The sequence below is a fragment of the Amblyomma americanum genome, chromosome 2, assembly GCF_052857255.1.
Source record: "Amblyomma americanum isolate KBUSLIRL-KWMA chromosome 2, ASM5285725v1, whole genome shotgun sequence".
Classification (NCBI taxonomy): Eukaryota; Metazoa; Arthropoda; class Arachnida; order Ixodida; family Ixodidae; genus Amblyomma; species Amblyomma americanum.
In genome coordinates, this window is record NC_135498.1 from 171990959 (window position 1) to 172017686 (window position 26728).

A 26728-nucleotide genomic window follows, 5' to 3' on the forward strand; every position below is an offset into this window, starting at 1 on the left:
AAAATGAAATTAATTTTTACAGCCTAGGCTAACTTGTGACCGCAAAATTAAGGCATTGTTTATTATGTACGCATAGAAACAAAGCCGCCAGTTCCCAATGGCACATCACAACTACAGCATATTACAACCCTCGGTGATTAGAACTAAAGGGGCCCTACAATTTCTCTTAATAATGTAGAGTTAGCCGCTGTTTTCTTACTACCTATTTTCTTATCTTTTGTTTGGGTTATATGAAATAAAAATTGCTCTAATTGCATAGACCAGTGTACTGTGCAGTGTCACTTTCCGTTACAGTGAGTCGCTTTGGGATGTTAAATGCCATAAAACCTTACAATATGGAGTTAGTGCGAGCCTTTCTAATACCTTTTATCTGATGGAACCAAAGTGTCAGTTCAAACTAAGTGAGTTAGGTTTAATCAGTGTGCAAACCTGACATTGTGACAGTTATTTGATCATGGCACTTTGGCTCCTTTGGTATCGCATTCAAGCGAAGTAAAAAAAGGTTACTTAGAACTGGCCAAAACACAGTTGCTGCCAACACTTGATTAGGGATTGCACTTCGGTTCCTCTAGTATCACATTAAAGCCCAGCAAAAAGGCCACTGGAGACAAATGGAGCCAGCGGGTTTCTTTGTACCAAGAGAGTTCCAGCCTTTTTTGACTGGGTCGTAAAGCAGAGAATGCCTGCTGGCCGGTAAAAAAAAAAAGCAATCGATCATTACTTGGAATATACTTTTCAAGAACTGAGAGCAGGCCTTTCTGGCACCTGATGAGGTCAGCAGAGGCAAAGAGCGCATCAGTGCTGCTACGCCCTTTGCAAAGTGTAGAGCAGCGTCGTCTTGTTCCTGAAAGGCAGCTGCAATTTTCTCAACGGCTGCAGTTCTTTTCAGCATTGTGTCATCCTGCAATTGTCCACGATTTGCCGGCCTTGAGGTACTGCTACGTGCGAATGCAGGAGGGTCAGGCTGTCCATTCCTAACAGCAGGAGGTGGCTCAACAGCTCTCACGATGTCAGAGAATGAGGTATCTTCATCGTCAGGCTTGCATGAAAAACACAGAATACTCTCACTAGCTATTCATGACAGCATAAATTATGTGTTAATGGTGCGATGTTGTTGTACTCTGAGCACCATGAAATAAAAAATGGGAGCATGCTCTTAACCCCGTGTAAGTGTGCTGTATGGATTGCGCAGTACTTAAAACATGACAAGCTAGCACCACAAGGCTTGATACGTACTTGTACACATTTACAGAAGAAAAAGACAGCTTTTGTAGCTTATTTAATATCTGTGATGGGTCATTCAAACAGGCAGCTGGCACTTTGGAAGACAGTTGGTGCAAAAGGGTTAATTTCTTTAATGCGCGACACAGCCTGATATGTTGTGATATGTGGATAGTGCTTGAGGCAGCAGTAATCTTACTCTTTCAGATTCCTCGCGGAAAGCTTCGGTATATGTTCTGGACGATGAAGTTGGCTGTGTTGATTTCACAAACGCCATACAATTGAAGAATTTCTGTTTCCCAGTGTACACTTCGCTGTCAGACTGACCACTTTTCGTGTTTCTTATCTTCTTTTTTTTTTAGCCCTGTACGTCCTTTTGTTGATGAAGGTGTGCAGGAGATCTACAACAATGCGAAACATTTTGATTTATAACCGCTCACGAGACAGTGTATATTCAAAGCACTAGATTCACTTGCATTTGCTGTACGCGCGCGGATACACCATGCTATTAAGCAAAGATGGGAACAGGCTTGTTGGAGCCTCGAGCAGTGTTTTGCGGAGTGTAGCAAGCGAAATTTTATAGATCATGTAGTGGTTTGGGCGGGTAAGGCTTGCGCGCTCAGGTGCTGCCGCCTAGTCGCACGTGCAAAAAAGGAACAAGCACCGGTCTTGCAACAAAGCACTTGCGCTTAGATTTGGCTTCGTTTCACATGCAGCACACTCCTGCAGCGAAGGAGACAAGCCTGCTAACGTCTCTGCGAATGCCAGTAACGGCGAACATACACCCAGGACAATGTGCGCGAATTAAGCGCTCCGCTGTTTGCAACAAACTCATGAACAAACTGCAACATGAAGGAAAATAAGAGGAAATAATTTGGGGGTTTTTAAGACTGTCAAGATATCGTGGGCGGCTGTGGTGTTGGTTGGCGCCGAAGTTACAACTAATTGGGCCAACCTGCCCACCACTGCACTCTCCGTAAGTTCGGAGGGGGAGGAGCGACAAACTTCTCCACCCCGCGTGCGAAACATTGTGATTCGACTGCTGACCGGCGATAGGGGCCACGCCTGATTAGTCGTTGACCGGAGGCATGAGGCGTAGGCAAGTTCCGTAGCGAATTAATTTAATTAGGCAAACAACAACCAAGTATTACAATATGCCCGACAAGGTAGCGCCGTACACTGAAGTGACGCAAGTAACACAAGCACCAATTGAACACGTTAACACAACAATTAACGCAAAGAAAGAAACATCAGGGCGATTGCTATACAAAAATGTTACGAGACGGAAATACAGTACAAAGGATTACAACGAGAAACACAGAAAGCAAAAATACAAAGATAAAAGAGTTGAAGTGAGTGGTGAGAAACGATGGCTTAGCAGCGGAGTGGCAAGGTCCGGTCACAGGGAGCGTCGGGCTGCGGTTGCTCGTCGCGGGGCTAATGGGGGCTTGCGGATATGGGCGAACTTGGGCCTCGCGTCTTCGGGACCACCGTCGCCGCGCTCTACGCGTCAGATCTCCGCCTAGGCTCCTTGCCGACCACTTCCCTGGCTGACCTCACTCACGACCGCACGCACCGAAATCTCCAGCCCAACTGCCAGCGCGCGGCGTTCCCGTCGCCCCCTTCGCATGGCAAAGAATGAAAAAAAAAACACGGAAAAAAAGGACTCTTCAGGAGCCACGCACAGAGGAATGCAGCTCCCAAAAAGAAAAAAAGAACACATGAAGGAATGTCGAAAGAATTCGGCACAATGGCTTAATCCCACGAGGAGTCATTGGGGGCCGCGAACAGTGCCGGGGCATTCAATCCGCTTCTGCTGTTCCCAACACGTGCAAGCGCTTGCTGCCTGTTTGGCAGCAATGCTAGGGGAGGGGGGGGGTAGTTTTGAGTGACCCCTCCAGCGCTATGGTGAGAATGCCGTTCCCCCGCGGAGGAGGGGGGAAAAGTCGTCGACGCCGCTCCGCGACATGTTTTTGGGAAACAAATGTCAAAGCTGGACAGGGCAGGCATGAACTTTGTGACAAAGACGTACCTGGATTAAATGAGCCGCAGTCCGGGAACTTCAGCTGCATTTCTTAACCAATGTTAAGCCACAGCGTGGCACGAAAAGGATTGTCAGAGTAGTCATCCCGGTGTATATCCCACAGAGTGGGAAAGCTTTCAACAAGCGCGATAAAAAAAAAGGCCGCATCATCCGTGAATCTAGAGCCTTACGAACACGACGCGCTTTGGCCGTTGGAAAGTTCGGCAAGTGAATCCATCGGGGACATTCACAGTCGTTCGTGGCTGTCAATACGGAACTTTACAGCCGCTCTCGTTTCTCGGCCTCATGTACTCCGGTTCAGCCACAGGTATGGATTGGATTTTGAATACGTGAACGTTGCCAGACTAAACAGTTTAACCGTTAAAGCTTTTGAGAGTCACCGCTAAAGATCCGAAGCAATCCGAAGTGTGAAATGGTCTCATGGCCATATCGCAAATCGCTGCTCGCGAAGTGAAGCGGAGCAGCAGGAATCAGTGACGTAGTGTCATGTCACGCCCATCTGCGAAGGCACTTCGCGATTTGGTCCGTCGTGTGAATCCACCTTAAGGGTGTTCTCTTCTAACTTATTTAGGGATTTATGTGGTGTTTGATACTCCTTCCTGGCTGTTCTGTATGGCGCGAGATTATCCGCATACACTGCTAAAGCTTTAAGTCGCTGCTGGCGTACACGCAGCGTTACGACCCGCAGCCTGTCTAGCGTCAGTGCCAGCTGGTTCATTCCATAAAATCGCACTCAAGCACAATGAGTAACCGCATTTACACTTACATTTTCATATAGAAACATGTAATACAGGAGTGCTAATATTATATGCACAGTAGTCTGCTGTAAACCTATGGACAATTGAGGCTCTTACCGCGCCAACATCGTTCAAGAATGCACTCATCAGCCGAGCAACGAAAAGTGGCCAGAACTTAATCGCTCACGATTTACTCGCAGAGAGAGATAACCTTCACGTCCACTACAGCTTTGCTTGCATGCATCTGCCAGGGTTTAATTAGTTGGCTGCTATAAGTAAGCAAGACGCGGGCACTAGACTGTTTATCTTGTAGGTATGGTATGTACTACATACTTCAATTCGGAAGGGAATAGCAAAGCGGATGGGAATGCCTGCTGTCTAGTTAGCAAACTTTAAGCGAGTTACAGCATGCCGTTGTGCAAAAGTACTTACAGAGACCTCAACAAGCTACGATCGGAGCATTTTGTCTTGCCTAGCAGCTCCATATTGTGTATACTCCCAGGATAGGTTCACATTTTGTAGCATATTTAATATTTAGTGTCCCTATAAGGCCTGTATCTTGCCCACTTGTTTACAACACTAAGCATTTATTATTGGTAAACTATTCCACCGGTATTAATTGCTTCCACTTGCTATTTATACAATGAGCATCTTGCTTGTTTGAAACATGTCCATGTTCCAAGAAAATTTCAGGAATGTTGTCAGAGTTGTTCATCTCAGAATTTTCTGCGTTGTCTCACGATTTTTACCTTTACTTGGCTTCAGGCATTAAAAATAATAATGATCTATTCATGTCAACAGGTATGAAAAGGAGTCGAGGGAAAAAGCCACGAAGCTTGACAGGCCCTCAACCCCTGGTACAAACATACTGGCAAGCAGGGTTTTTCTTTCCACAAGACAGTCATTTCCTGGCACGGCACAAGCAAAGTTCACAAAGACAATAATGCATGTTTATACAAAAACAACAGAATAAAAAAACAGGAATAGATTCGCAATTAATAAAACCAATAAAATTGAGTAAAAAGAAAATTATAAGCATGATTTTAATAATATGCAAAAAGGGCCTTAAAAGATAGGACACTTAAATCAACATTGTTTTTTCTTAGTGTGGTTAGGGGTTTTGGAAGTTGATAGGAGCAAGCTTTTTATGGCTTCGGCATAGGTCTAAATAAACCCTGCATTTATGCAGCTCTTATTCCAGCACAGTCCTAGGGGTCTCATGTGTTACACAGGAGTGATGCTGCCTCATGGAGTATGTGATACCAGTGTGAATACATACTGAGTACTAGAACTTGTGCAGATTTTTCTAATTTTGACAACTTTCTGTATTGGTTTTAATCAGATTTATATATAAGTGAGGTATGATTGTAGTAGACCCCCTCTAAGACGAACTCCAAGTGACCATGAAAACTGGTCATCTTATCAAAAGTTCACCTGATCAGGAGTGCTTTGAAAAATGATGTTCTAGCATGCAGTGCGTCCAAATACTTCGTATATGAGAACAAATCAATGAAATGGTCTTTCAGAAAAATATGACTGCAGTATAAGCATTTATTGCACTACTAGTAGTCTGCTGCACATTGGTTGCCCTAGTAAGGTATTAAGCACTTTTGACTGTTACCCAGTCTGTTATTTTTTTGTGTCTGTCGAGAAAATTGTCTGGCTGCTACAAACGCAGACATCTCACTTAACCTTCTAAGGTACCCTTCAGTGCCTTCACATTGTTTGAAGAAGTAAAGTGTCCAGGCTAGCGTCAGCTGCATCACACGTCACTAGTGCAGATTCAGGTGCAATGTCCATGCTGTCATTGTCAGAAGCAGTTTCTGATGGTACGTCAAGAACCTCTTCAATTAAAGCTTCCAGTGTGTCAGCCTTACACGTTTGCACACCTTCGTCAAGAGAGAGAGAGGGTTTATTGTTAGGAAGGGCAGAGAGGTTGGCCTGAAAAATAAATATCTGGCTTGCTACTCTGCTCTGGGGGACGGTAGAAGGAGATAAAAGAAGGTCACGATGGGGGACGATGATGATGGGAGGAGGCAGATGAAAAACTACTTTTAAAAAAAGGCACACTTTCGCCAATGCTCACATATGTTCTCATGTCAATAGAGACACCTTAATTGCTCAGCTTAGAAGCAATGCTTCTCTCGAAATTCGCAGTCGCCAGGCACCACAAACCCCGCATGGCGGAAGGCATTGGCAAAGCTCTCTTCATTAACCTGCTTTCAGGCACTTGTCAATAAGTGGACAGCACTTAACTCGCTCAATGTGTACCGTAACTGGTCCCAATGCAAATTAGCATCCTTTCCTACAGATAGCGATGATAGTGCCTTTTTAAGCTGCTTATCACTCCCTGGTCCATGGGCTGCAGCTTCGCCGTTGTATTTGCTGGTAGAAATTCCAGATAGATGGCAGAAAGTCCAGCGACATGACCATGTCTCGGGAAGTTAACAACAGAGCTTTTCTCTCTATGGAAGCGATGATCCATCTCCCGAAGCAACTGCTCGAAAAGCGCTTGCATCATGCATGCCTTCAAATTAGCCATGTATGTGACCGGCAGCGTTTTTGTTTTTAAAGTAGAGTGGTGCTTTACACTTCCCAATCCCCAGCAACCCAAGGGCACATCTTAAGCGAGTTTGCCTTAACGGGAGTCTACTGTACTTGTTCCCCACATATTGTGACTTACATGAATAGGTGTTTTTCAAGCCGTTTCAGAAAAGTAGCCTTATTGATTGTGCTATATGTTTAGGAATGCTACTAGTCTGCCATGCAGAAAATGAATCATGCAAGAGTGCAAAAGTGTTGCTGTACTTTCGCCGCTTGCTACAGTCAACAAATGGCACAATTTTTAGCTGTAATGCCTGCCTGGTGTGGCTAAAAGTGGGGAATATTTTGTCCGGGCAACAGTTCACACGTTTTGTATTTTCATCATCATTTGTTTATCCTTAAAGGCCCTTGGCCTAGGACATTACATAAGGAGTTGTTTTATATCCTTTAGTTTCCATTGCAAAAATTGTGGGGTGTGAAATCTGCTCTATGTGCTGCTAATTAAGCAACATATGGCTACAGGGATCCCAGCAAAGAAACGTGCCAAATTTTTTTATTTTCTGCATGGTGATTTAATGAGCATGAAGGGTGTATTTTCAGGGCTGGTGACGGAAGGTAGTTCCATCAGTAGGCACGTTAATGAAAACACAAGAGGCTGTCAGATTCCTGCCTACGAGGCTAGCTGTGGGTTAAATGACATGTGGTTGATGTTGTCTTTCCAGTGGCACATGTACAGGGCCGATCAAAATATGTGCGAATACGGAGAAGCGTGGCCGCACTCCGCGGAGCGTCAGCGCGTCCGGCGTGGTCGCGCATCGAAACAATGTGGCGCAGGCGCACAAGAGACAGGAGGCGGTGCTTCGTGTCGTCTGCTACAGTGCGGAAGTGCACCGTGCTTGCTTTGCTGGGAAGCATACCTAACTGTGTGCTGGCAGCCCTCAGACCTGACGAGATGGCATTGCCGCATTTTACTGACTGCAGCGCGTTGTTGGTCCCGCACACGTCAACTCAGCAGCATGTGTCCCCGTGGAGCGTACTCGGCTAAATGCAGGTGTTGTTTGAAGTTTCTCAGCTCTAGTCTGAATTGGTTTATGCTGTGAAATGCCCAAAAGCGACTCACGCTATGGGAGACGTCGACGTAGTGAAGGGATCTGGATCATTTCGACCCTCGACGACTCTTACCATGCACGGATATAGTCATTAAATGATCGTCTTTCCTTTCGCTTCAATCAAAACAGGGCCGTATCGGCCGAGATCGAACTTGGTTCCACCGGCTCATAAGCCAGGTGCTCCCCACAGTGCAGGCGCCGCGAGACATTCTCAGCACTTGACCGCACTCCGCAGGCAGCATGGGGTAACGGAGCACAGCTTTGTTTTCTGTCCGTTCTTCCTAAGTCGAATGAGATGCTTTACAGCAGGAGCTGCTAAACCGTGTGCACGGAGTTGGCTTCAGCTTTGTTCTTCTGGGTCCATGATACGCCTAGGGCGAAATAGCCTGCAGATTGCTTGACAGTACTTCGAAACTTACTATAGAAATGAAAGAAAGCACCAAACTTTGTACGGTTTTTTAAAAAGTTTTAAGGTAAATTTGTACAATCGTGTGACTTTTTCTTTACTCAAAATATCCTTACTTGCACCATTAAGAAGGCTGAAGAACAATGTATTTGGTTGGAAGCTCATGCCATAAGTCAAAGGACCCTGATCGTAGCACTTAATTGCTTTATTAGAATTATTTCTCCTCTGTTGCCGCGCCACTCACGTGTTTTTCCTGTCTCCGCTGACGCTTTCTGCTGGCATCGCTTTCTTCTAACGTGGTGTACCGTATCGTAACACCAAGGAAACAGCCGTATGTAACCACGAGGAAAGGGCCTAATCAGGAACAAATATTTATGGCAGGAAGCACATTTGCTATAGGCTTCCAGTCGAAAAGCCTCAGGTGGTGACGGTGACCATAAAAAGAACGCGGCCCTTGGGGTCTATGCCAGTTAAACGCTCCTTGCAGCAGGATACTTCGGGCCAGAGACCTCATAATATATAGCTCTAGGAATGAAAGCGACAAAATGAAGCGTTTGCACCTAGGTTGATAGAAGGCTTTAGCTGGAATCACATTCAAGATCGGCACACAGAATTCATTCACAGCAGTAAAATCTGAGACAAAATAATTAGCTTTAAAATTTCAATGCCTCTGCGCTCGTTGTTGTTGTCGAACATAAAATGCTTATTTCATTTACTGTTGTGATTGCTCATGGCACACGGCCCACTGCTGTATACTGTTAGCTGTTTTCTTTTTGCACCCTTTCACACCCAAGTTCATCGCGTCGAAAAGAAGTATTTTTAGTTCTCGACGATAAAATTGCTTAGTTTTTCGGATTAAAATACCAGCTGCTAATATTTTGCGGGGAAGTGAAAACGTAACAAATGCCAGAACACACAGAAACTCCCAAATGCCAAGAATTAATAAATAAACAGTCGAAAGAGCGCGAAATTTATTTATTTATTTATTTATTTATTTATTTATTTATTTATTTATTTATTTATTTATTTATTTATTTATATACAATACTGCCAGTCTCAGTAAGAGACCGTAGCAGGTGGGCAACCAGTACAATATAATGTTCAAAACACAAAAGAGATATTACAAGCAGATCAACAAAAAGAGAACTCTTACAATATGTGTTACATAACTACTAGTAGGTAGGTTACTAAAGAATACCTTTAGGAATCAGAACTGTAACAAAAAAGAAAACAAGTACAGCAGCAGTCATTCATGCCAACAAGCATGCTAGTATTCGAAATATTTAACAATAGGAACTTGAAGAAAGCGAAAAAAAAAGGTAACGGGTTCCAATAGACAATGCAGTCATCCTTAAAAGTAACATAGTATCAAGAGATGTAAGTAATTGTTGGGCAGTCATCTGGTAAGATGTAGGACTATTGGCACATTACTGATTCTTGTTACATTCTACTAATCTTGAAGTGAAGGAAGATAGTGAGTCCGACATGGTAATCGATGGATCGAGTCGATTCCATTCGCTGATGGCTAAAGGAAAGAAAGAATGCTTGAAAGTGTTCGTTCGGCATGAGTATTCAGTTAGCGTGTGCGCATGTTTGTGCCGGGATTGCTGTGACTGTGAGAAGCATGCGTATTTAAACACATCTATACTGTATTTGTTGTGCAGTAATTGATATAAAAACTTCAGGCGGGATTCTTTTGCCCTAGATGATAGTGATGGAAGGCCAGATGATGCGGCAAGATCGGTAGGTGAGTCAGAGGGTTTGTATTTGTTATGAATGAACCTTACAGCTTTTCGTTGCACCTTGTCAAGCCGATTGATGTTAGTGATTGATTGTGGGAACCAAACAGTGCTTGCGTATTCTAAAATTGGCCTTACGAGGGTAGTGTAGGCAAACAGTTTGGTGTTCTGAGGGGCCAGACGTAGGCATCTTCTAAGAAAGAACAGCTTTCGCAAGGCAGCCGAGGTAACATTGGCTATATGTGCGTCCCATCTTAGGTCAGGAGTTAAAGTTAACCCTAGGTATTTATGTTCAGAAACCCTTGAAAGCGTTGATTCCTTGATACTGTAGGCATAGTTATATGGCTGTTTTTTTCCTGGTGACTGTCATGCAAACGGATTTTTTATTCTTTAATGTCATCTGCCAAGTTTTACACCATTCAACAATTGTGTTAAGAGAGCTGCTTAGCATAAAGTGGTCTTCGGGATTTTTTATCGTTTTGTACAGAATGCAATCATCGGCGAAAAGTTTTTGAATTGAATTGCAATTCCAAACAAGCTCATTACGCACCGTATTACAAATACGATGGTCTCTCTCTTATTTGGCAGAATATTGATGCATAAAAATGCACACGACGAAAAACCCTACTCACAACCCTACTCTGCATAGCGAACTAAGGCTCCTGCTCGAGCATTGCACCGGTTCCCTTTGACTTTCTGCTGCCATCTTTCTTTTTCACTGCGCAGTGTGTCCTAAAAATTATTTACTACTTTCGTCATGAGACAGAAAAAGCTCATACGTGCCACACACTCCCAGAAAAATGCGTGCATTCAGCTTGTACACACTTGCGTACATAGCGCGTCAAAAGTTTAGATTGTATCCTGCTATAGACGCTGAAGGTGTCGGTGCCCCTCTACGGACATTTCGCACATGGTAGGATTACAGTAGGCGTTTAAAAATCGCCAACTTGACGAGACAAGTAACCATCTCTCAGAATCGACAACTGGCGGGAAAATTACAACCCTGCACATCAGGTATCCTTTCATGGACACAAAAGATTGATATCAAGATAAAGCATATAATTGAGAACGCAAAACTGATTGTAGGAAATAAAATTCATTATCCACCGAGTCTGTTCAGGGTTTGCTCATGCGCGGAGTTTTATTTTCTCCTGTGTGCTGCTCTTCAACGAGTTCCATGACCAAGGTCAGTAGCGGATCGGTTCGCCTCCTGCGTTTATGACGGCTTTCATCCTGTTCTGGAGGGACCTGTATAGGGACCTACAAAGGCTCGCATTGGACCTCAGCCGCTCCCACTCCTCTTGATCAACAATCCACAGAGCATCCGCTGAGAGGTTGTGCAGCTGTCGGCCGGTCATAGCGCTCTTCATGATGCCCCAGACATTCTCAATAACATTTAGGTCAGGGGACTGAGCAGGCCATTCCAGCACTGCGGTGTTGCGGAGCTCAACAAATGCAGCAACTCTTATCGATTTGTGTATTGGCGAGTTATCGTGCTGTAGAATGAAGTCGCTCTCCGGAAATCGCTCTCCGGAAGTCGCTCTCCGGAAAGAAGGTATGGGAAGGGCACATCATCCAGGATTGAGCAGTAGGCCTCTCCATTGAAGCGGCTCTCTAGGCGAACCAGGGGTCCCAGGCCTTCGGCGGTCACAGCGCCCCAAACATTCACAGCGGGCCGGCCGCTGGCAGCGACTTGCTGCATGTACTCAGGCATATACCTGCAGAAAATGAAAAAAAAATTCTTAGTGTTGGTAAGAAATGCAGGTGCGACCGGCAAGCTAGAAGGAACAGAAATATCAATTACTATCTTTTAGGATTGTCTAGCGGTCATTACCAGGTCACCTTACACAATCATACAAAAAATTGTGAACGAGGCCATTCTTTTATGAATTCAATTGTTTTGAGAGATCATAAAATACTCTGAGACTATGCCACACTTTAAAAATTGGCTGTCTATCGGCGCCTATTTCTTGATGAATGAATGAATGAACTTCATTCCCTTCATCACGGGGCCTCATGGTCAGGGCGCAGCAATTAGGAGGGGGTGCCCTCCAGCCGGCTCTCAGTACCGGAGACCGCGGAGAGAATCTTGTCGTAAGCGGTCTCTCTTCCTGACAGATGATGAGTCTTTGCTGATCTGGGCCGTGGTCTGGATCAGCTCTTCCCTGGTCGCAAGGTCTAAGATGCTTTTTAGCCCCAGGAGAATCTGGACACTCCCAAGTTAAGTGATTTTGCGAAGTCATTTTGTGTGCAGCTAGTGCACAGCTCATGCTCCCCGGTGTCTTCATCGTGTAGTATACAGTACGGAAAGAATCTGCTGACCTGAAGCCTCCTCTAGGCCCTGCACTCTTTTGGAGTGAGCGACCTATGTGGATGTGAGTCTTCTCCTATCCAGCCTAGGTGTTTTGGTTATTTCTTTATACCTCATGAGAGGGACTTGATTCTCACTCAGGGACACTTTCAGCGAGACTGTGAGCAGCCTCATACCCCGGAATGCTCTCATGAGCAGGATCCCTTATGAGGGTTCTCTGTTTGAGGGGTAATCTGGCAGCTTGACTGGAGACCACCCCCTTACAATAGTTGTGAACAGCTGCATTACTGTCAGACAAGATGGTCTTGACTATGGTACTGATGCACGCTAGGGTAATAGCAGCCTCCTTTGCCATTAACGAATTCCTAATATTAACCGATTCTGCAGTCACTTTCTCACCATTCCCATATTTCTCGATGAGCAAGATATTCTGCATGATATAAATGTACGCGCCAGCTTATAACATTCGATATTAATAGATTTCAGCCGTAACTGCCACAAACTCTGAAACTCCAGTTATTATGTTTGCAGTGTTCGTCACTGATCATAGCTGTGCTGTTATTTTAGAGGATTTCTTTGTTTTTGTCGAAGTTTATTATGATATTTTGCTTCATGTACGCGCTTTGCGGAACTACAGTTGTTAGGTCTTTGCAAAAATTATTCCTGATACTTGTTAGAACAAGCATATTAAAGTTTAAAGCTTAACAACAGTAAATACTAGTGCCTAAAATGATCCTTCATTTTAGGATACAATCGCTTAAATGATTACACTTACCGGCAGTTTTCAGGCCACCAGACTCGCTGACGATGGTCCACGTGGTCGTGAAAGCAGATTCGTCAGTAAATACGACCTTTCTCCAGTGCTCCTCTGTCCATTGCTCACGATTCAGATTTTGTACGCTTCACTAAAATTAACAAGCCTGGAAATGTGCAAACTGCAACATCCCGTCCTCACTCTGCACAAAAAGCAACTTTCTCATTAAAACAGCTTGCTTTATACACACCTTCAGGCAAAGATGACAGCGTGCTGCAAGCCAGGATTCTAAATATGAAATACAGCAGACACAACATTAGAAAAACTCCTGGTCGGGTATTTCAATTTTTTTAACTGCTTTTTTTACGCCACCAGTAAGAAAAACAAAAGCATGTAACTCAAACTACTAGGTTTGGTGGCTTGAGCTGTTAATTTCAATAATGTGCTTTGCAATTAGGCACAAATTCACTTTGCTTCAACGTTTTTATTCTGCTTTTGAGTCAAAATTCTTAGTTGCTGCTGGCAGCCACCAGTTAAAGGGTCCCGACTGCCCTCTGGCCAAAAATGTCCTCTATCCAGACGATTGTGAGGCATCGTCCTCAAAACACACGGCCGGAAACAATCGTTTGACTCATTGAAGGGGCACCGCAATGTTTTCCTCAGTGCCAATCAATCTGCTGAAATGGATTCACCATACACTCCAGAGACCTGTGCAGAAAAAGAAATTTCAAAATCTGAGCATGTGCAGGTGAAAGTTATTCCATTTCAAAAATACAAAATAAAAAGATCATATGAAAATGTATTTCACTCAACCAGTACCGAGATTGGTGATGCCAATAAAAACTGCGCCTAGTGCACACGCAGCAGAAGCTTGCATGCAATTCTTACCTTGCCAGGGCAGCCCACAACTGCGCATTTTAATAGCGTCATTCCCCCGTGTACATGTGTCACTAACACAACAAAGGAAGCTCCGGGATGTTTCTTTGTTGGTAGGATTGAAAGGCTACCCTCAACCGCTCTCAAATTTCGCCTCATACCCATCTCCTGTTCAACCTTTCTCTTCACATTATTGGGTATTGTGCGTTAACAAGCTTTTTTTCCCACTACCTTCTTGGTGTGGTTTCAACAGCGCTTGCCCCACGAAAATTTGAAGCAGCATGGAGTCTCAGCCCTAGCGTTATGCTTATTGGTTTTCGTTAGCTTTCATAGCTTTTTTTCAGGTTTTAATGCAAAAGCATTGTTTTTAATGCAGAAAGCAATAATGTAGTGGTTCATTATAATTAGCATGAATTAATAATTAAAGCAGTTATTTTGCCAAAGTATTTAATTAGTTGAATTAGTCAATTCAAATTAAGTGGTAATTTCATCAAATTGAATTACTTAACTGAATGGGTTTCAAAAGGACATAAATTTAATTGCTCAAACAGGTTGCAGGAATCATTAATTAGTTTGATAAGGCAATTAATCAATCAGTTCAATTAGTTAATTACTTCATACATTTGCCAGTGATTAAAAACAAAATTATAATTAGTTTGATTTTGTGAGTTATTTCACATGTGTACTATGAATTGAATCGGATTATTCAATTTATTAATTATGTTACTAATTAATTATTGTTTTGGTGTGCTTACTAGACGCTCTAGCAACGGGACCCACATCTTCAGACGTGCTAGAACCAAAGTTAGATCGAAAACGCGACTTAGAAACGGCAAAGGCATAAATAAACGAACACGCAGCAACATAATTGGCAGCAGTAAGAGAAATGCTTTTGCATTATGCACTTAAGCAGACTTAAGTGAACCATAGAATTTTGGTACCATGTGAAAAACTTGGTTCTAGTACTTGCATGGTTCTAGTACTTGCTGAGACTATCTGAATGCCTGGTCTAACCACTACACTCATTTGTTTAAATTGCCTAAACCCAGCTCGGTGGCTCTTTTATTCTCATTATTCTCCAGAATTCAGGACCATTTGTACATGACATTCTAGACACTGATGATTTCCTGTCACTAAGGTGTTGAAGCACAACCAAGAAATAGCACAGCAGAAATCTATACACTGTCAAGATGCAGAAACAAAAAAAGAACAGATTTCTGCCGTTACAACAGCTATGGTGATGGCATAGGGCGTAGCACTGCCAAGAATTTAATTTCATTGCATAGAGTTCATTTTCATAAAATTGCAATTTAAGATTAGCCTTCAAATAGCATATATCAATACCAGACAAAACCAATCACACAATTAATTGCACACGGTAATCAGCACAAGTTACCCACTTTTGAGACACTTATACTGCTTATCACTCCCCAAATTTGTTGAGAAAAAATCCTCAATTCAATCATGGCGGGCCTGGGCTCTGCCTTTTCTTTGCGTACTTCTTTCAGTTTCCGGAGGATGGCGGCATTTTTCCGGCGCTCTTCCAACAACAGTTTCTTTAGAACAACGTCATCATCTTAGCTCGAGTTGTCCATAATTTCTTGCAGATTCTGCCGCTTTGCTGTTTTTGTACTTTTTGCTGCATCCTTTGCTGATACAGCCTGCAGTAAAATGCCCCATTCATGGGCTTACAATACAAGTTAAAGCATGAAAACAAAGCCAAACATAAAAAATTGATTCCAGGGCAAGCTTGATGCCAAGAATTTTCTAACTAAACAATAATATGCATAGCTGTAAAGGAAGACTAAAAGATTATCTTATTCATTATGCATTTACTTCAAATTACTTCAGAATATCAGGTCATTCTCAATGCAATTTGCACAAGCCTTGATACTTTTACATCAAGAAAAGCATTTTCAAATAGGCCATTTGCACTTCCGTTGTTCTTGCGAAAGCTTAGAACATTTCTGACATTGCAGTGTCAGGCCAGATCTAGAGGCTAGACAGACCTAGTTCTTGATAAAGATGATACTCCTACCGTGGTAACTGTTCCCTTGCCACGCCGTAGGCCATCGGCCATATATGACCGACGTTTTTAACCTTCTGCCAAAAATTCAAGTCAGCGCACATGGACAAGCTGCACCGTATAGTTAGCTCCTATAACACTATCTCTTTGGTTTCATTTTAAAGCATGTCTAGTTGCCCAATGCACCACATCTTTCACTGTCTACCCTGGTTCAGCAGTAGTTAAACAGCAGGTATTTTTTTTCTTTCTTCATTTTCTGATGCAAGGAGGTAAGGTGAAAAAATGAAAATTTGACCTGACATCAAGAACACAACATATGAGAGAATGAAATCAGCACGATGCTCTTGCCCTCGTGTCCTTCGCAATCTTTCCCATAAGCAATATGTACTGCCAAGCTCAGTGCCAGTCTATTCTGCAATTCAAGATTCCGCTTCAAAACTCTTGACGAAGGCTGCCTGGCTGCTTCCAGCAACCACAAATATTTGAGACATACAGAGAGAGACATGTGTCTGGCTCTTCTCTTAGTACATACGTACTGTTGCTGCTGGCTCGGACTCCTCGAAGTCAGTCCGGCACCGGAATTTTTCGCTTGGCTAGCCGGTGTATAAGGTCTGCCTTTGTTACTGGAACAGAATAAATGAGACAAAATAATGAAGGTGCCAACAAACACAAGACAAGCTATGAAAACTGATGCAACTAGCAGATCTGAAAACAGCGGGCTTCTGCCTGCCTGATGCAAATAGTTCAATTTATGAAAGAAAAAAAACACTTTAAATAGCTTTCGCTGGACTACCTGCTATGTGCATGGGGCACAAGCACTAAGAAAGTGGTAACGTAAGCGTTCTGCAAGCGTTCGCAACAGTAAAAGAAGCACGTGCATGGCTTCATGTAAACAATAAGGCACTTTTTCATCCCGACCACATACCTCATTTAAATGCCACCAAGCTTCGTTAAAACCATATAGGTTGTAAATACACCATGTCAGTGTAAGCGACGCACTTTTGGCAGGCTTCTCAAATCTAACTGACCACGTGGTGAAATAACTGCAAAACTCACCTCCAAGTTCCATTACTTGGGCGGAATAAAATCCCTCCTCCTTCTCTTTTTCGCCGCCCCAGTAAATGTCTTTTGTTTTTCGCCAGGTTGCTAACAGATGATGGTGTATACTCACGTATCAACGATAAATGGACTATCGCATTTTTCCCATCGAAGTATTTTACATACACATAGCTCGGCGCAGCTGATGAACTCATAGTCGAACGAAATGTTGTGGACAATGCGGGTACAAAACAAACGTGTGACAACCCCTCACATGCAGCCTGCATGTACCTATACAACAAGGGTAACAAGGCTAGCCAACTCGGATTGGCTTGGCTCCGCACAAGCCGCAAGTGCAAGGTACGGAAGCCGCTGATTACGATGATGATCGACTTACCAGCATAATGAATACGTTTTATTCGTTCTGTTTTGTCTGTATAATTTCAGTGCCGGAACTTAGTCTCCGACGATGAACTCAATCCCCCTCCATGTCGCAACATCCTTGTGTAGCACTTCAGGCCATCCTGTTGACTGCATGTAGTAGCAGACGACGCAGGGCTTGTTATATTTGTCTCCAATAGTTCACACCATGAATTACTTCAAATGTTTAAACAGTTACAAATATTGCTGTAAGTATTGCTTTAAAAGGGAAACAGGGAATGGGAAAAGAGAAATAAAATAATGAATATATGTGATTTAAGCAGCAAGTTTTGTGTGGCTTACGACAAGAAACATTACCTGAAGCGTTCCAGTGTGCAGCACACACCTAAAAAATCTGGGCCTTGGTCTCGAACAGTGCTGAAACATTTTTGGATGTGGTTTCAAGATACAAAGGTTCTGTTCTGCGGCTCTTGATTTTGGTCTTTTGTCTGCACTCTAAATAGAAACTTCTGGCAATCTGCAAATAGAAAACTTAAATCTTTTGGAACGTTCCTAAGTGCAGCAAGTGCTTGAAGAATCTGAAACTGTTGCAAAATAAGTGTCTTCTGGCAAGGTTCGTGGTATCATACTATTGCCACTTACCAACATAGGAGGAATTATACATTGTTAAAAAATGCAGCGCGAAAAGACAAAGACAAACCAAGAAGTGGACACGATTGCAGCGCCAGTCTTGTCCACTTTTTCGTTTGTCCTGCCTTTTCACACTGCATTCTTTAACTATTGTCACTGACCAACAAGCCCAAACAGCCACTTTATTTCATCAGTGGAAATATATAGATTTCTGGACATGTAATTCTATGCACTGAAAGAATTTACACTATAAAATCCAAAGAATGAAAGGTGTGAGCAGGAAGAGCTTTGCTCTGAAAAAAAAATTTCAAATGTGCGCTACAACACGGAATGGCGCAACATGCAGAACCACGCCATCAATCGAGGTGCTTTGAAGAGTTCTCTATAGTTTCGCATTGTTCTCTACCGCACCGATATATCGTGTCGGGGTCATATCGGAAACGGGTAAGGGTTTGGACCCTGCTCGAGACAATATAAAAGTAGCCGACCTGTCAGTAAACACCCCGCATACAGTGGTCAGCCCGCGTTGGAGAAGTTATCTCGCATATTATATATCTGTAACGTCCGAGGGCATTGCGAGAGATGTTCGATCGGGCGATCGAATCACTCGGCCGGCGGAAGGATCTTTGAGGGCTGCCTGTGGTGTATAGGATCGTTTTTATGACTAGCTTTTGTTGAACTAGGAGCTTTTTTTGGATTTCTTTATTTGGCATATATGTGACATAAAAACCTTCATTTCTCTGAGGAAAGAAACATGCATAGTGTATAATTAAGGTTTATGGTTTATGGGGGTTTGTATGTCCCAAAGCGACTCATGCTACTAGGGATGTCGTATTGAAGGCCTCCGGAAATTTCGACCACCTGGGGTTTTTCAACGTGCAGTGACATCGCACAGACTGGCAATTCGCCTCCGTCGGAATACCACCACCGCGGGATCAAACTTGCACTTTCGGATAAGCAGCCGAGTGCTATATTCACTGAGCCACCGTGGTAGCTTACAGTGAACAAGGCTCATAACAACCCTCGCAGGCTCGGCAGACAGGTTCAAGGAATCAGGTTTAGGGGGATTTAACGTCCCAAATCAACTAAGGATATAAGAGAGGCCGTAGTGAAGGGCTCCGGAGATTTCGACCACCTGCAGGGGTTCTTTAACGTGCACTGACATCGCACAGTTCACCGGGCTTATGAATTTCGCCTCCATCGAAATTCGATCGGCACGGCAGGGATTGGACCCACGTCTTTGAGGTCAGCAGCTGAGCGCCATACTGAGCCACCGCAGCGGGCGACAGACAAACTTTAAAAATGACGAAATCCAAACGATGAACACGACATATCGAACAACCACCGAATGATAGGCACATAAATACGCGCGACATGAGAATATAAGAAGTAGACTCGGAGGCACAGACATCGTACGCGAACACATTCAAGAAAAAAAAAGGCGGAATTCGCAGGTGGGGTGCAGCTGGCAGAAATCTTATATCACTGCGGCTCCAAGAAATTTCGCGTGAGCTACGTACATTTCTTGTATATACTGAATACACAGCTGCGTTCTTTTCTGTCGGTGTGGTTTGCTTGCAGTGCTTTCAAGACAGTTTGCAAATTATCAGCAGGAGTGGTTCTAGCGCAAGACGTACAGTTGGTGAGAAAAGACTGGCCGGTCCACGCGTTCCTCAAACGAAGCCAATATCTCTACTATTAGCCGCGGTAGCTGGAGACGTACCGCAGTTATAGAGATGAAAGAACAAAATTCTAGATTTCACCTCCACAAGTTTGGTCTCCAGCTGCCGGCTAATAGCAAAACTACCACCGCCTTCGTTTGAGGAACACATGGTCCACAGACTTCTGTAACCGACTGTACACACACAATAAGACAGAAGACAACATGGAGGTGGAAGCGCCCTTCTTTCTTGTGTGTGTGTATGGCGTAAAATCTTTTTATTATGTCTGACAAATCCACTAGCTTAGCAGCTATCTCTTTTAAAAAAAAAGTCCTTTCGCCCCTTTATCCTTGTTCTCAAAGGCCCGGACAAGGGAATGGTATATATTCACACATGTGTAGCAAGCATGCATGCACTACTTCTGAATAAGCTTGCTGTCTTGGAACATGATGGCACAAACTTCTCAAACACATGAAAGGTGCTTGGCAGCTCCGGTGTCAGAAAAAAAAACACCTTGAAACGCTGTTTCTAGAGCTGCAGCCCGCAGAGATTACATGAATGTAAGGACTGGCTTCTTGTTACGCTGGCTTAAAATGAATCGGAGCGTTGCAGCAGCGCATTTTCGCTTTCTAATAGTTACAGCGTGATCTTCGATATGTCGCAGATAACAGGTTTTTCGCTAAACAAACCAAGGTAACGAACTCAAAAACAGTTCTCAGTGATGGCTACTTTTTGTTGCGACGACAGTCACAAAAATATTGTGTGTCGGCTGCTAGCGGTTCATCTCAAAACAAAACCACCAAAACACTGCCGAACGGCGAATGGAACTAGGGGATGTGAGCCGCATTTCGATTTAAATGGTTCAGTCATATTGTTCAGTCTTATCCATTCACCGTTTTTACTCCACGTTTATTATCGTCCTGCAAAGAGAGTCCGGCGAGTTTTCTACAGGCAATATCCTCCGAAATTGCTTTTCACCACGCCGCCTTGAGCCAGGGCAGCCAGCCTGCGAATCCAAAACGTCGCAAGCTATATATGGAAAATGAAAGCCGCCCGTTTGTTGTGCTACGCTCTACAGCGTTGTTCAATAAGCAGCGGTCACTCACGGCGAGCGTGGCGTCTGTAACGTCGCCTGCAACGTCTGGTGACAGGAAACCGGCTTATGTCTCCGACTCCGCTAGCGTTGAATCTGGAGCCAGCTCTAGTGCCGCTGGGCCAATCCAACCAAGCAGTGAATCCCACTTCGGGGCTGTACCCTTAGCGGTTGCCGCAGCCGAAATTGGCTGCAGCGAGGAATGCTCTCAGTTGAACGACAGCAGTGGGGCCAACAACGGTTCTCTGTTGCACACTGACGACGTAGAACCGCGAATGGATGCCACAAGCGAGGGTGACTGCAGCAGCAGCAGCGAGGAGTACGTTGACCCGGACGGCGGCGAAGACGACAGTGCCGGTGGGCCGCATGGTAGTACTGTGCCACAATTTGACAGCACAGCGCTTGAATTTTTTCACTCAGAATATTTGTAAGGTTCGCAACCGCTGCAGTGGCGCCTATTCCTTTCTGTTGAGACCAGTAAGTCAGGGTTGCTGCAAAACAAAACAGAATTGTTAATTTTTTTACAGGCGACCATAAGCTAGTAAATCCCGCGGGCAATATACATTGGTAGTAATTAGGCGGCAGTCAGGATAAATTTAAGTTAAGCCACTGGTGAGCTCTTTAACATACACTGACATCACACAGCACAAAGACGCGCATGTCACGTGCATCTAAATACACCTGTTTTTTCAATCCTGCAACCTTGCACTCTAAATCGATTCTAAAATAACTATAGATAATAATAATAGTACTATATTGCACCAAATGTTTAAAAAAGTGCAGAGAATCCGGCCTGCCAAAGCCTCATAGGGCTTGAGTGGCAGAGCCCGACAGGCAGCAGAACCGTGCAAACATACCCATGGGCATAAATGCACATTAAAAATTACAGAATGTCAAATTACTTCAGAGGCAGCATAAAAATATACAAGAATCCAAAATGGCATAATAATACCTGAAATCCGTGCAAAAAATACCGCAATTACAAGTGAAATCATGATTTACTTGACAGGTGTAAAGCATATGTACAACGTCGAAAACCACTAATTAGTGTATCACAGCGTCCTTTATAGTTTATATTTAGTTTTTGCCCGGCGAACACTTAGAGGTAGCCTGTTGAAGTAAAAGGGAACATAATAATCTCTTACTCGCTTTCCTATCTTGTAGACCGTGTGGAAACATGCGGAATCATATAGCCATTGCACCAAAAATGTTTCAGAAAAATCGTTTCCATCAAAAGGTGATCAAAATCTGGTAGCAAAAATATCTTAAAGGCATCAGAATTAGAGTGAAAGCCTAAGCATAGCCAATATTTTTTAACAAAGATCGTAGGAGAGAATTGATCCGATACTTCCAGCGAACCGCACAGTGACCATAAATCGTTATGCCATACGCAGTACGCTATAACCAAGAGCATTTACAATAGCTTTGCATATTGAAAACAGCATGCAGTACCCAATGTTGTAATGCACGCAGGAGACGGTTCTGAGCTTTTTACAGACGTGGGATAAGTGATCATTTCATGAAAGAGCACTGTCGAAGTAGACTCCTAGGTACTTCACTGTAGTTGTATAGCTCAGGGGTACACACTGACATTGGAAACAATCAGATCCGTGCAAGAACAGCTGGTGGTTTAAATCTACCTTCTTCATTGGGCTGTGAAAGCATATAAGTTGAGTCTTAGAGCTGTTAACTTTGATTAGGTTGAGTGAGCACCAGTTCATAGCAATAGTTACTGCAGCTTGAAGAGAAGAAAGTGAGTCAGAGTAGTTCGGTGATTGGGATACAAGGACAGTATCGTCAGCGTACTAATACAGGCCTATAGGCACAGCATTTTAAAGGTCATTCACGTAGATATTAAATAACGGGACTAATTATGGAACATTGAGGAACGCCAGCTTTTATAAGCAAACAAGCGCTCTTTGCTCGCCCAATCGAGACATTGCGTTCTGTGCTGTCAAAAATTTTCCAAAAGCGAAAGCAACACTCCACGGAAGCCTATCCTGGACAGTTTACACAGTACCACACTCTGACATACACTATCAAAAGCCTTGCTGACATCCAGAAACAGTGCACACACCACTTGGTTACTTTCAAAAGATCGATTTAACATGTCAAAGAAGTCCTCCAAAAGCATTCCCGTCGCTTTGCCTTGTACAAAACCATACTGACGTGGTGACAGGATTTTGTGCTTATCTAAAAAACTTAATTAATTAACTTAAAACTTAAGCTAATTGTCAAAGTTGTTCAGAGTATCCTTTATTGATAGTGTGCTTTAAATTCTTTAGGCATTCACTCTGTGCTGCAAGCATGCAATGCAATGATTTTTGCTAATGTAGAAAGACTAGCTAGTTGGTTGTAGTACCATGGACACATTTCTTTAGTGTGTTTAAATAAGATCACTCTCTATTTTGTGTCTCATTTAAATGCAGTGAAAAATTGCACTGAAAATCGCTGTGTTTTGAAGCCATGAAACAGCAAAACTAGCTTTGCAGGCATAACCATCAGTGTACTGCATGACATCAGTTTGTTTTCTGCATTAATTTTGTACTGAATGATTTTATGGTTCGTGTCATTGCTGCAGGTCTGCAGAGCACTGATGCAATATTTATTCCAGTATAATCGATACTTCGGATTTGGCTGGTGCTTGCACCCTGGCAAGTCAGTTGGAGGTAAGAAAATATAATTAGATGCCATGTTTTAAAGCCTCTCTAGTTGATTATTGCATTAGCAGATATGTTCCTCACGTTAATTGTAGTGTGCTGCCCGTGCAGAACACAACTGCAATTTTGCTCTTCTGTCATGTTACTTGTTCTTTTTTTGTTGCTTATACTTTTTCTGCTCTAAAATTTTAATGCCGCCTTGCTACAAAGCTAGCATTCTGAGCTTTTTTTGATAGCGTTGTTTATTACCTCTGGGCAAAGGGGAGTTGGGAAGAAAAGAGAATGGAAAGAAAAGAGAATGGAATGAAAAGATTGGGTGGGTGGGTGTTAAATGAAGGAGAAAAGGTGGGCTGATCTAATGAAGGCAAGGAAGGTGGCAGAGGAACGTATATACGTAATCCTATTTCATTATTCATTGCACATGCTGAAAGCATTTCACTTTAGAGGTCTTCGTACATGTTTTTTTTGTTTACTTGACAGGAACAGTCAAGTATCCTCTGAACGCAGTGCCTGCACGTGACAGAGCAAAGGAGAGCATGCTGAAAGACATGAATGAGGCATATCGCACTGCTGAATATGTTCGTGGTGTGAAAGGCCCATCCTCGCTCATCAACCTGGCTGGATTCGATATTGTATGATTCAGCATGGACTACATGCATGCTGTCCTGCTTGGAGTGACACACCGGTTTATGGAGCTGTGGTTGTCAGAAGTTGGTGCAGCACACTATATAGGGTCACCACAGCGGCTAAAGGATATTGGTGAGCGGTTGTGTAGCCTAAAGCCACTACAGTGCATGACTTGTTTACCTAGATCAGTCCAGCTACGAAAGTTCTGGAAGGCCACTGAGTCGCAACAGTGGTTGCTGTATTTTAGTTTGGTGAGCTTAGATGGCATCTTGCCACCTCAGTACTTCAAGCACTTTAGCCTCCTCGTAAAAGGAATATACCTCCTGCTTCAGGATGAGGTGTCTTCAAGCGATGTTGATGACAGTACTGAGTGCCTTGTTGGGTTTGTTGTTGGTGTTCAGTTTTTGTACCCCGAGGATATGATATACAATGTGCACTGTGTGCAGCACCTCGCAAAATGTGTTGTGCAGCAAGGGCCTTTATGGGTACATTCGTGCTTTGGCTTTGAGGGAGGCATAGGAAGGCTGAAGAAGCTAATAACATCAGCAAAGGGTGTGCCTCACCAGGTGGTGAACCATGTTGTCATGGCTCAAAATGTAAATGCGTTGAAGGTAGCGGCAAGGCCTGAAATTTAAAATTTCTTGCGCCATACAGTCGTGTTCAAGAAAGAGCCTGTAGCCCTTTTGGGGAATCCAAAGGTTGTAGATGGGGTCCTTCTGAACTTAATTGGGAGCCAAGTTCCTGAGCAGATCACTGGCCCTGTTGTGGAACATGACAGAGTTCGTATCTCTGGGCATGTGTTTCAGAGCGAGCAATACAAGAAGCCAGACAAAACTGACTGTACAGCCATACCAATGTGTGTGCAAAAATGCAGCACATTGTATCGACTTACTGCAGTGACAATAAAAGAGTTTTCATTGTATATAGGGACTATGTTGGCTGTCCTTGTTTTGGTGCTACCCACATCTTAAAAGTACAAAGGTGGGCTGCACTGAAGGTGAAAGATATTGATGTGAATGCTAGAGCATGTGTTTGGCTTGAATGCAAAGGTAGGTCCTATTTCTGCAGCCTTGTTAATTGTTTTGTATTGTAAGTTTGATCATGGGAAATATTTTTGTTTTTGAGTTACCTTTGATGGGTTACGGGGTTTAATGTCCCAAAGCGACTTGGGTTGCACCGCACCACCGGGCTTTGGATAATTTCGACAACCTGAGGTTCTTTAATGAACTTAACGTCGGGGACATCATATAAGCGCCATGCAAGAGGAATGAAGGCAATATTGAACAGCGTTGGTGACAGTACCGAGCCTTGGGGTACACCGTGAACAGAGACAAATGATCCTACGGAGTCACCACTGAGGCGTATGGCAAATCGTCTGCCTTCAAAGAAAGATTTTATAAAATTGCATACGCGAAGAGGCAAATGCAGCATGTCAATAGAATGCAAAATGGCAGCATGACTTATGTTATCGTAAGCCTTTTCGATATCCACGGCGAGGACGCGGTACGTACACTGTGGCTGCGAGTTGATGACAGAATGCGCGACGCCAAGACAGCCAAACCATCTTCAGTGCCGATGAATGGACGGAAGCCAATTTGGGCAGGGTGGTAGAAACCGTGGTGCTCCAGCGACTACGACAATTGTGTGGCTAACATTTTCTCTGTCAGCTTGCACAATATTGATGTTTAGGAAATAGGCCGGAAGCTGCCAAGATCCGTCAATGGCTTCCCTACTTTTGGAATTGGGATTACAGTGGCCAGTTTTCCAGGTCTCCAGAACAGAGCTGTTTAGCCATACTGTGTTAATGGTACCCAGAAGTTGAGGGAGGACAGTGCAGCTCATGTTCTTGTACACCTCAAACGGAATGGCATCCGGACCGGGCGATGTCTTTCGTTTAGCCTCATCTATTGTTGCAAGCAGCTCAGATATTGTTAAAGGAGCCACCTACCAGTGCAGTCTTGAATTTCTGTAAAGTGTTTTATTTATGTCTTGAAAAAATGAAATAAACCATCTTGATTGTTTTTCATTCGTGCTGCCTTAATTACAAGTTTATCAACTGCTTATTACATTTACAAGTCTTATTCTAGAGAAATAAATACAAAGCATAGTGTAATCCTAGCCACCAGATTTCAATATGTTCCCAGTCAATCAATCTTTATTCAGCATTCTTCTGCTCATGACAAATGCTAGCTACAAGAACAAAAAAGCTGCTATGAGTGGCTTGACTCTCAGAGTGCATTGCCTGACTGGTAGTGTAGCGCAACTTCTTGTGAAAGTGGTCTGTTAAGAGTACTGAATTATCTTAGTTTAGAGTAGTGGGCTGGTTTTCACATAGCCGCATAATTAAATATATTGAAAGACTATATGCCACAAGTAAAATAGCTTTCTTTTTTTTCAGATCGCCTCCTGCAACGCTTCGTGTGCCGAGCTGCAGCACTGTATGGGGAGCGGTGCATGAGCTTCAATGTGCACCAGCTGACGCACCTAACCCAAGCTGCCCGCAACTTCGGACCCTTGTAGGCCCATTCCGCCTTTGGATTCGAGAGCGGGAACGGCCACATCGTTAAACTGGTGACGGCAGTAAATGGTGTGCCTGATTAAATCTTGGAGCGGGCAATCATGAGTCAGGAACTGCACCTTGTTCTTTCTTTGAACACAATTCCACTGAGGAGCCAGCAGTTGTGCAGGGAATTTCTTCATTACCCTAATGTGAGCAAGGCTCACTATGTGCAGGGTGCCTGCATGTTTGGAGTGTTGAAAGACGTGCCTCTGCTTCTGCCAGGAGAAAGGGCTGCTCTGGAGGTAACGTTCAACAACATTCCTCGAGTGCAAGAATATTTTTGATTTTTTTATAGAGGAACTGATGCATAG

General features: G+C 43.6%; 1 long non-coding RNA gene and 1 pseudogene across 1 annotated transcript in view; both read left to right on the top strand.

The window, feature by feature from the left end:
- Positions 1–4861, top strand: part of LOC144119273 (uncharacterized) — a 37078-nt gene extending 32217 nt beyond the window's left edge. The window contains exon 5 of the long non-coding RNA XR_013312315.1: positions 4804–4861. This is a non-coding gene — a long non-coding RNA (uncharacterized LOC144119273). The remainder of the gene's footprint in view (positions 1–4803) is intronic.
- An 18305-nt stretch (positions 4862–23166) lies between these two features.
- LOC144120235 (uncharacterized) lies at positions 23167–26377 on the top strand (annotated as a pseudogene).
- The last annotated feature ends 351 nt before the right edge of the window (positions 26378–26728 follow it).